This window comes from Geospiza fortis, unplaced genomic scaffold, assembly GCF_000277835.1.
Source record: "Geospiza fortis unplaced genomic scaffold, GeoFor_1.0 scaffold53, whole genome shotgun sequence".
Classification (NCBI taxonomy): domain Eukaryota; kingdom Metazoa; phylum Chordata; class Aves; order Passeriformes; family Thraupidae; genus Geospiza; species Geospiza fortis.
The window spans coordinates 1,716,542-1,727,772 of record NW_005054305.1 but is presented as its reverse complement, the minus strand read 5'-3'; positions in this window follow the sequence as shown (position 1 = coordinate 1,727,772).

Here is an 11,231-nt window from a genome sequence, read left to right as displayed (position 1 = left end):
GCATTACCATTTCTCTATCAGTTTGCACACAGCTTTGTAACTTGGTTTTTTGTTTGGTTGGTTGTTTTTTGGGATTTTTTGGTGTGTTTTGATCGATAGGAGAATAAATATTTTAAAAATCAAGGTAAGTCTTACAGATATTATTTTCTGCATGTAAGTTGTCCAATGCATGCTTGGAAAAAGATGAGAGGAAACAGAGTGAGAAAGCATATAGAGTAGGATGGAACAATTTCTGAATATAGATTTGGCCTAGTAATTTAGTGAGTTTAAATTGTAGGGCTGGAAATGGACTGGGCTGCCTAAGTGCTTTTTTATCATTTATGGACAATAGCAGCAAACCAAAGGGTTTCAGCATTAATAGCATATTGCTAATCAAACTTACTCATGAATAACATGAGTAAATTGCTCAGGCAACTATGCTGTGGAAAACTCTGGAGTCAAAGGGGAAAATATTTGTCAGGCATTCAAAATCAAGGCATTATTGTATTAGTCTACTATGCTTTAGAGGGTCTGAATTTTAACATGCCAACCTATTTTTTTCTAATTTAAATAACAAAAAATGAATGAACATATTAAGAAAAGTCATGTTATTGAAACTGAATGCAGCTAACTTACTGGCAGACAGAAACCAGGAGATGCAACATGGCTGCCCCAAATGATCCTTCAATTTAACAGGTGATAAGGAAGGAATTCTTTCTCAGCTGGTGATAAGGCCTCTGAAGCAAAAAGTATCAGTGCATGAAGTTGGGAAGATAGACATGATGAAGTCATATGTCTATGGGAGCAGGAAACCATCCAGTTTGCCCACAATTTTGAAATTATGTATGAGTAATGCAGCTCCTTCTCCCAGCATCAGATTTGATGTACAGGAAAAATCTCATGGACAGTGGGTGTAAAACCAGACAAATAAGAACATGCCATGAGAAAGGAAAAGTTGGGGACTCGGATAGGCAGAGTAGATCATGTTCCAGTGTCCCAAGTCCCACTGGAGGATTACCCTTCCAGAGCAAAACTTCAATTCTCTGCAGATGCACGGGGAGACATATTTCATAGAGGGACAGCCCCCATGGCAGTCAGACTTTGGAGCTCACAATGAACCCACTACATTTTACCTGGAAGCTAATGGATTGGCCCCTGGGGTAGACCTGCTAGGCCTTCTCTGCTCCACCAAGGCATTCTCTCTAATAAATAAGCTTTTGTGCTGTGCTAGGGTGGTCTTCTCCCACGCTTCCTGCACAGCTCTGCACCTCTGCACAAAGACATCTTGCAGACATCCCTGCTGGCAGACATGACTCATTTTGGGGAGTCTGCGTGTGGGGTTTTGCAATAGTCTGATCAGGACATGAAAAGAGATGTTAACGAAATGTCTGTTCAGAAGTACAAGGCACCCCACCATGCTCACATAGATGCTATAAAGATGGCTGCTGTGAAATGATCTGTTGGCTGCCCAGGGTGAGCTGGGGGGATTAAAACCTCCACCCAGCTGAGAAGAATGGTGGCTAATAGCTGATTGTCTCCCATGCTGCAGGAGACATACATTTCTTTCCTAATTTTCCCATGGTGTGGCATTACCTCCAGTGCTTTGCAGGCGCTTCCCCTCAGACCCAATCTAGTCTAAATAAGCCCAAATGAAAGGCTGGATCCCATGGCTCACATCAATAGAAAGTGGGGGACTTCAACTTAACAAGATGCAGAGCATGCACCCTTCTGGTAGGGGATGCTCTGGATGCAGGTTTGCAAAACTGATTTAAGGACAGTTGCAGTTATTGCTGTGTGAGTGATAAGTCTGTGATGTTTCAGTGCCCTTTGGGAGTGAGTCAAGAAGGAAATAGCAACAACTAACCAAAAAAAAAAAAAAAATCATGAGGTCATCAAATAGTAGAAATACTGGCCACAAGAAATTCTTGCCATAGTTACCCACAGTGCAGATAACATCACTGACCACTGACTGTTATAACTGCATGATTTTTTATAATTGGACAGATTCCTATATTCAAATTACTGAAACTACAAGTACCATATCCAAGCTATAACAGAGTTCAGGTTTCCTTCTGTGAAAAGGTCTTGTGTTTATCCAACTTGAAGTAGTGCCCAGCAGGCCCCTGTGGTGATGGTGCCATCATTTTCTACACGTGCAGGTAGCAGCGTTATGCTTCCAGCACCATGAAATGCCCATAGGAATTCAGACCATGTCCATGCTGTGCTCAGAGGATGTGATGGTGTAATCCAGCTGATTGAGGAACAGCTGCATGAAGCTTCAGCAACACGGGATTTGGGGCCTGGGCAAATAACGTGATGGTCTGTGGAGGCTGATTGTGTCACTGTAGGTGCCTCAGCCAGCTGGCTAGAAACTAGCTCAGGTAAGTCTGGAGCTACAGAGGTATATGTCCCTTTTCTGCATGCACATTGACAAGCAAAGGGATAAACTTCTGGTCTTAAAACCTGGGGCTAGTAGGTAAATCATGTTACCTGCTTTGACCTCAGCCAGCTGGATTATACAATCATGTCTGTGAAAATGTTGTGGATGTGGTCTAAGCTGCTGTGGGTATTTTGCAGTGCAGGCAGTATAACATTTCTGCCTTCATGGGAATATAAAATGATGGCATGGCCACCACAAAGGAGTGCTGGGAACTCCATGCAAACAGGTAAACAAAAGACATTTTCATTAAAACAAACTCAAACTCCATAATAATTTGGTCATAGTACTTACAGTTTCAATAATCTGTTTAAAAGAACTCACTCTAGTTCTGAGTTGTTCCATAATTTCAGCAAAGTTTGGCACAAAAACCAAAGTGATTGCAAGGGTGTAATGATGTAACTCTTTACAAATACTGCTTTGCATATGCATGTTCCCAGCTTTGTTTTCATTGTATAAGACTCCTGAGGGACAGCTTTGTTTGCCACAGTACCTTTTGTTTCTGTGGTAAAGGTTCTAGAACATCAGCCAGAGGCAATTTTGCAAGTATTAGTATGGCTATGGGCCACGAATGAGTCAATCACCTTGTACTTTTTTTAATCCAGTGCTTTATAGAGCAGCCTCATCTATTCTTATGGTGTAGAGGTAGCTTAGGACAATGCTGGCATTCTCCAGTCCTGGTGGATGGGCTTTATTTGACTCTGGAAAAAGCAAACTGAGTTGGCTCTTTTTCCCCTCTGCCTAAAAACTCTCCATCAAGAAGGTATTACTTTGCATCTACTACATTTTTGAAATGGCCGGTTCCTGGCCTTTGATTTGTCCCTTTGACAGATTATTTTTGCTATAATCAAATTAGGAGTCTATAGAATCATGGAATGGTTTCTGTTGGAAAAGTCCAACCATTAACCCAACACTGCCAAGTCCACCACTTAAACCATGTCCCCTCGTGCCACATCTGCACATCTTTGAAAAGGAGACTCAACCACTTCCCTTGGCAGCCTGTTTCAATGCTGGAAAATCCTTTTGGTTTGTCAGGAAAAACTTTTTCCTAATATCCAATCTAAACCTTCCCTCCTGCAACTTGAGGCCATTTTTTCTTGTCCTATTTCTCTTCTCCATTTCAAATAAGGCAGTTCTGGGGATTTGAAGTAGCCATAATTATAATAAATATGATTATAATAATAAAGAAGCAAAATAATGAGGTTAAACTGATATAAAATTGCCATCTTCTGAGTATTAAGAGTTGAATTACCCAACAATCTTGCATAGCATTTTATCACAGGAAGAAGGAAGTCTGGTGTCTTTCAAGAGGGGAGGAAGAGAAGAATAAGAAGAATAAGATTAACTCTGATGAGAAAGAGCTTTTTCACACTTTCATACCCATAGTTTTCTGTTTATGATCACCCCTGTAAAATTTTCATTTCTGGGGAAGAATAAGAAGAATAAGATTAACTCTTTGATGAGAAAGAGCTTGCTCACACTTTCATACACATCGTTTTCTGTCTATGATCACACCTGTAAAATTTTCATTTCTGGAGTTTGGGTTGTTATGGCCAAATGAAAACAGAATTATAATAAAAGTCAATATATAAATAATCTCTGTTGTCTAAGACTAGACTCTCAACCTTATAGATGTCTCCAAAGAGTACCAGAGCTCTATAAAGAAAACAACAGTGGTGTAAAATAAGGGTTAACAATTGCGTAGTGGCATGAGATTAAAAAGAATTTTAAAATATCCCAATTGTGAACAAAATCAGCTTCTGGGATTTAGTTATGAGAATTCACCAAAAAATTATTAACTTAACTGATTTATAATTCCTGAAGCTGCAATGAATTTGAATTCTTTTTCAGTGACTAAACATTTTTTTTGATATCCAGAAGATAAGTCATATGAAACACATCCATTTTTTAAAAAACTGCATATTTAATGGGATTTGAGTGCATTTAATTTAAGACAAGACATGTAGAATCTTGTGAGGCTTCATGGCATAAAAGCAATTGTCTATGACTTGTGTTAAGAATCTTCACACTGTGATGTGTCAGGAATGGCAACTTCTGCCGTTTTGTCCCGAAAAGGATCACACGGAGTCCTCTCTGTTTATACCAGCAAAGTTATGAGATGTGTAATTTAGAAGTTAATTATCTGTTAAGGGCTGAAACTGTTAAATATTTCTCAGGCCCAAGATAAAAAACATGGCTTTTTATGGATTTGTCATAGTCTTCATCTGAGCAAAGCATTTACAAGGAGTGTAGATATTTAGGACAGCATACATAAAAACAAAGCCAGGGCAATCGAAGCTAGTTTACCTTTAAACTCAGCCTAGTCTACTTTTAACTTTTGTCTTCAGAAGAACTATTTGAGCAAGGACTGCAAAACTAATCCGACCAGAGGAAATGTGATATGTGTATGCCAGGGAAGTAGGAGTAAAGTGGAGTGGGAGAAATTTGTTTTAAGAGAGCGCACTTAGGGTTATGAACTGGAGAAATATGAAGAAAACTCCTTAATTTCAGCGGTGATTCAGAGTTAACAAGATAACAGCAGTGTAGAAAATCAGATTCATGATAGCTTTTAAGAGGTCTAAAATAATGATAATCACTCTACTTTTAATAGAAATACATATTTATTTATATTTCCATGTATACAATGTAAATATATAGACACAAAAGATGTATTACTTCTGTTTATATCCTGGTGAATGAGACCATAAGGAGATTACTTTTTAGCTCCTGCTTTAATATACTCCTACATTTCTGAAACCTTTGTTTTTTCAGGCAATTTTTTCCAGTTTTTTGTTGACTTAGAGTTGATGCAATGAATTTGAATTCTTTTTCAGTGACTAAACATTTTTTTTGATATCCAGAAGATAAGTCATATGAAACACATCCATTTTTTAAAAAACTGCATATTTAATGGGATTTGAGTGCATTTAATTTAAGACAAGACATGTAGAATCTTGTGAGGCTTCATGGCATAAAAGCAATTGTCTATGACTTGTGTTAAGAATCTTCACACTGTGATGTGTCAGGAATGGCAACTTCTGCCGTTTTGTCCCGAAAAGGATCACACGGAGTCCTCTCTGTTTATACCAGCAAAGTTATGAGATGTGTAATTTAGAAGTTAATTATCTGTTAAGGGCTGAAACTGTTAAATATTTCTCAGGCCCAAGATAAAAAACATGGCTTTTTATGGATTTGTCATAGTCTTCATCTGAGCAAAGCATTTACAAGGAGTGTAGATATTTAGGACAGCATACATAAAAACAAAGCCAGGGCAATCGAAGCTAGTTTACTTTTAAACTCAGCCTAGTTTACTTTTAACTTTTGTCTTCAGAAGAACTATTTGAGCAAGGACTGCAAAACTAATCCGACCAGAGGAAATGTGATATGTGTATGCCAGGGAAATAGGAGTAAAGTGGAGTGGGAGAAATTTGTTTTAAGAGAGCGCACTTAGGGTTATGAACTGGAGAAATATGAAGAAAACTCCTTAATTTCAGCGGTGATTCAGAGTTAACAAGATAACAGCAGTGTAGAAAATCAGATTCATGATAGCTTTTAAGAGGTCTAAAATGATGATAATCACTCTACTTTTAATAGAAATACATATTTATTTATATTTCCATGTATACAATGTAAATATATAGACACAAAAGATGTATTACTTCTGTTTATATCCTGGTGAATGAGACCATAAGGAGATTACTTTTTAGCTCCTGCTTTAATATACTCCTACATTTCTGAAACCTTTGTTTTTTCAGGCAATTTTTTCCACAGTTTTTTGTTGACTTAGAGTTGAATTTGTTTGGCTTTTCAAAGATTTCCAACAAGAAGTACTTGGGCCATTTTTAAGCCCTGGGGTAGTGAAAATAAAAAAGCTTTTTCTCAAGGAAGAATTTCTGGCATATTGACATTTTTTGTACCCATTAAGTGGCTTTAACGGGAAAATAGTATTTGCCACGGAAATGGTCCTTTCTAGGGTATGAATCTTTCAGTATTCCAGTAGAATTTTGATTTGCTTTCAAATCAGTTTGTGAGCTTTTGACATACATTGGTTAAAGGATTTTTTCCTGCACCTTTAAAGCATAAAAGCAGAGGGAGCTTGTGCTGTATACATACTTGTGGCTGATGTTGGCCTAAGCCATATGGTGACCAGATATGGGAGCTGCTATCTATCTCTGGGCTCACAGCTGCCCTCCTTTCCAGATACAACAGAAGTTACTTTGGGAGTGTCTATGCTGTTTATACAACAATGCCCTTGTCTGCTGGCAGCAAACATCTGCGTTTGCACTGGAACAGACAATGCCATCCAGTTTACTTCCTCCCTTGCAGAAGTTTGTTTTCAGACTGGATCCTCTCCATCAAACTGAGCCATGAAGTTCCAAAAGGTGATTCCCCACCTCTATTTCTAGTTTGTTCAAGAACATACAACAAAGATTCAGAATCAGGTGCCCCATTTCTTACTCATCACTCACCACTCACAGGCAGTGGGAGCAAGTTCTCATCAGGGTTCCAGCACAAGTACTACAGTGCTTGAAAATGCACTGTAATAGAGAACAGCAGCAGCTACCCTCTGCTGGGAAGCTGGGATACATTGGAACAGGAAAGGCCACATGCCTGGACCCTCACACCTTTATTAAATCTGGTGACATGCAGAAAAAACATATTTGTATATGTATAGGTATATGTTGCACTTTTCAACATCAAATATATGTTTGCCAACAGATGTTTGAAAGATACTGCTTTGGTTGTGCCTACCCATAGGAAATTCTCTTTTGATCTATTATATGCAAAAGGGTTTTCTCATGCTAGCAGTTCTTATTGCCCAGGCCACTTCTATTTCTGTTATAGGTCATATGTTTTGCCTCATCAAGAGCCAAGATGACTTTTCTCAGCATACTGAATGTTGACTAATATCTCTCTCATTTCTTTACTTTCTCTCTCCTACTCATAGAGCATTTTAATGTGTTCACTGCTCAGAGCACTTTGCACCTCAAGCTTTCAGTCTGTAATTCCCTGAGGAGTCTTTTCAGTGCATAGTTGAGTCCTCAAGGGACGTGAGGGGGCTGCAGTGTGGTCACCACTGTGACTGCAACTTTAAATCAGCTACTTAGAGACACCAGCATTCATTACCTAACGCAGCCTTTACCTTCCAGATTTTGCAAGCACACTAAGATCAATGCTAGTGTGACTTTATCATTACTCAAAGTCAGTTCAGATGTCTGCTTGAGCATCCATCACACCTTGCCTGAAGCAGGAAGCTCCTGCAAGTAGCCTGTTGCACAGATGGGCTTTAGCAATGATAAAATATTTTGCCCAAGGACTGGATTTGTTGACCAGTTTTCCTCCCAGAGCTTCAAGCCACACTGGCCTGTGCTATTAACTGTCCCTAGGACTAGAGCAGAGGCTAAACTAAGCCAGTTTTGCAGGGCAAAGGAGGAGAGAGGGCAGTGGACCAAAGGCAGGCTTAATATAATGTGATTTAACCTTCATGCTGACTAAATTGGAAGCTGAATGTGAGGGGACCTCATGCATTACTAACTTGGCCTAATATGGTGAACAGGATATAGTCTCATTTCTGTCTTGTGCAACTCTTCTGAAGTCAGCAGCTACTTCAGGAACACGGGTGTCCCAGCCTGTTCTCTCATTCTGAGTGTATGCCTTTTAATGTGCACACTCAGTGACCTGAAAAATGCAAATGGCCTTTGACTTTATTACAATCTCTTTTGCTTAATTCTTCTTAGCTTTTTCACAAGAGGATGGAAGTAACAGTACCTGCTCAGAGAGGGCTGAGCCAATACTTTGAGTATTCCACTGTTCTTGTGTTCTTGCTGTTTGCTAAATGTTCCTGAAATGAGCACTACTGAAACCTCTTACATGCAGTTTTATTACTCTCATGTACAAGAATGTTATTTGCAAAATAAACAGTATTACTCGTACTTTTTATAAGTATTTTATTATGGTTTAGAGGAAGCCAATGTAGTCATTCAACAGTTTACTGATATTCTGTATTTAATAAGAAATTTCAATCTCTGCCAAACAATCAGTTCTTAAGTCAGTGTCAATTTTTATCACAGCAGAAGCAAGAACATTTAAATATCTTATGAAACAGGCAAGAGAATATGGATATGGGTACCATGGTTTTGGTTTTATTAGTATTATCAGTTTGTTTACTTTGTATGGACATCAACTTACTTAGAGACACTTTGAAGAACTAGAGATGACGTGGTTTTGAAGAGAGAAAAAATTATCTTTTAGGTTTGCATGTTTTATCAGCTCAGTGTTTTCAGGTCATGTATATGTTGAGTAATTCCTATCTCACTCAACAAAACTTAGTTCAATCCAAAACGTGACATAACAAAAGCAACAATAAAAAATTACCCATTTTTAGTTTATATATCAGGAAGATAAAACAATTCAACGTTCAAGAGTTCAATGCACTAGCTGGTTGTGTAGGATGGGATTCATATGATTTCTAAGGGGCCAATGCCAGAAATACGCAAGTTCCTAATCATATAGACACAAATAGTCTGACTGAAGTATGTGAAAACAGGCTTTAAGATCCCAGCATGTGAATGAGTGTTCTCTGGATTAAAAACTATTACATTACTCTCTCACGTTACAACATGAGTACTTTATCACACTGGACACTTAACCCATACCTGCTTTTAAAAATTAGAATCTATTATCCTTTTTGATGCTGGTAGCCAAAGCTTGCCTTTTACAGTTTCAAAGCAGTGCTCAGAGTTTCCTAGACAGCTGCATGAGTACCTCCCACACAAATTCTATTCTATTTGAGACAGACAGACAAGCAGTTTTAGTCCACCACAGTTGTGAGAAAAGCCCAGTCTCACAGACATGTTTGAAACACACAGAGTTTGCATGCAGATGAACACAAACACAGCAGCTTTGCTCACCACAAACATTGGTAGAAGTTTCCAGGTAGAAGTGCTCCAGAGACAAGATCCTTCACTGCCAAATAAACATGTGAGGCTGGGCCTGTCTGATGCCCAGCTCTCATCTCTGTGAATTCTCCAAGTTGCCAAACAATGGGATGGTGCTTCTCTCCACTTTCTGTGTTGAATCTGAGCCACAGTGGAAAAAAAATAAAAAATGCAAATAAGCAAAGAGCAAGAGAGAGCAAGACCCATGTAGCTTTGTTGCAGGGAGATCTGGAGAGGATGCAAGGTGTTTTGCATTTCCAAGAGTACCTGTAAGTTTTCCCACAGACACTGGATAAAACAGATAACTGGCACCTGTTGATCATAGTGGTGATCCTGCCCACTAAGCTGCAAATTCAGGCTTCCTCTTCCATACACTGTTACAGACTCATGAATTTTGCATTGTTTTCAGTTAGGTGCCTCAAATCACCCTGCTGAGGCCTGGCATCATCCCTAATGCCTAAATCAGGTGCCCAAAAGCACTGCGAATTAGGCTCTGTATCTCTAGTGATGATTTTCATCTTGCTTTAGATGAAGACTGCAAGAAGCATTTTCTGTGTATTTTAGAAATAACTGCTTCGCATATGAAATTATCCCAAGCCTACACCCTGTAGCTTGCAGAAACGCTCTCTTTGGACTGTGGTTGCTGAAATGGAACATCTGCATTTCCAAGAGCAACCAAACCCTCTGAATCAAAGGGCTGTGGTAGTAGCCAGCACAAAACAACAGAGCAGGAAATGTTGCTGTAGCCTGTATTTTTGCTTTACCTGTACATTCTTCTCAGCAGAAAACAGAGATGCAGACAGCTGTGGATAAGAAAAAGCAAAATGTAGAATGCCATTTCTTATTTTTTCTGAATAAAGCAAGACAGCAAGTACTGATATCCAATACTGAATAGCTCAAATGCTCTAACACTTGCCTATTAATTTGTTTCCTAACTAAGACATGGAAAATAACTTATAGTGCTAATGATTCAGGTTTGCTGCTGGCAACTGTTCAGTGACCAGAGATCAATGACTTGACAATCTCTATGCAATTTATAGTGATCTTTGTAAAAATGCCATTGCCATTTATGGAACTGCAGAGGAAGTCGAAGGACTGAAACAGTATGGGGGCCTCTGTCCAGTAATATTTGAAATCATTACTTTGCTTGAGTCTCAAGCTGACCCACAGGAAGGTCAGGTTGGACATTAGGAGGAATTTCTTCACAGAAAGGGTTGTTAAACGTTGGAATGGACTGCCCAGGGAGATGGTGGAATCACTATTCCTGAAGGTGTTCTACAAAAGACAGGATGTAGCACTTAGTGGCATGTTCTAATTGACATGGTGGTGTTTGGTCAGAGGTTGGCCTGGATGCTCTCAGAGGTCTTTTCCAACCTAAAGGATTCTGTGATTATTTCTTTATTTGAAGAAAAGGTCCCTGCTGCAGTCTGAGGGTAAGGTTTGAATTGGAAACACCAACACAGGCTGCACAGGTTACATGTTTAGTGCTGGTATCTCTTCTTTCTGTTGGTGTGCTACCTTGCTGTTGTCTGGACATAAACCAGAATGCTTTGAACTTCTGGCACTGTGGAAGGTGGCCTCTCCTTCCCTGGACACACACGATGGCAGAGTGGCTGCTACTGAAATGGATCTCTGGAGGCCAACTTCTCCAGTCCCCCTGATCAGGTAGGACAGAACCGCAGAATCACAGAATGGGTCAAGCTGGAAAGGTACTACAGTGGGTAATCTGGTCCAATCTCCCTGCTCAAGCAGGATCATCGCAGAACACATGGCAAAGGATTGTGCCCATATTGTTCTGGAATATCTGCAGCGAGGGGGATCACCTAAGGACCACCGACAGCCAGCTGCCCAGGGCCTGGCTTTTGAAGATCCGCAAG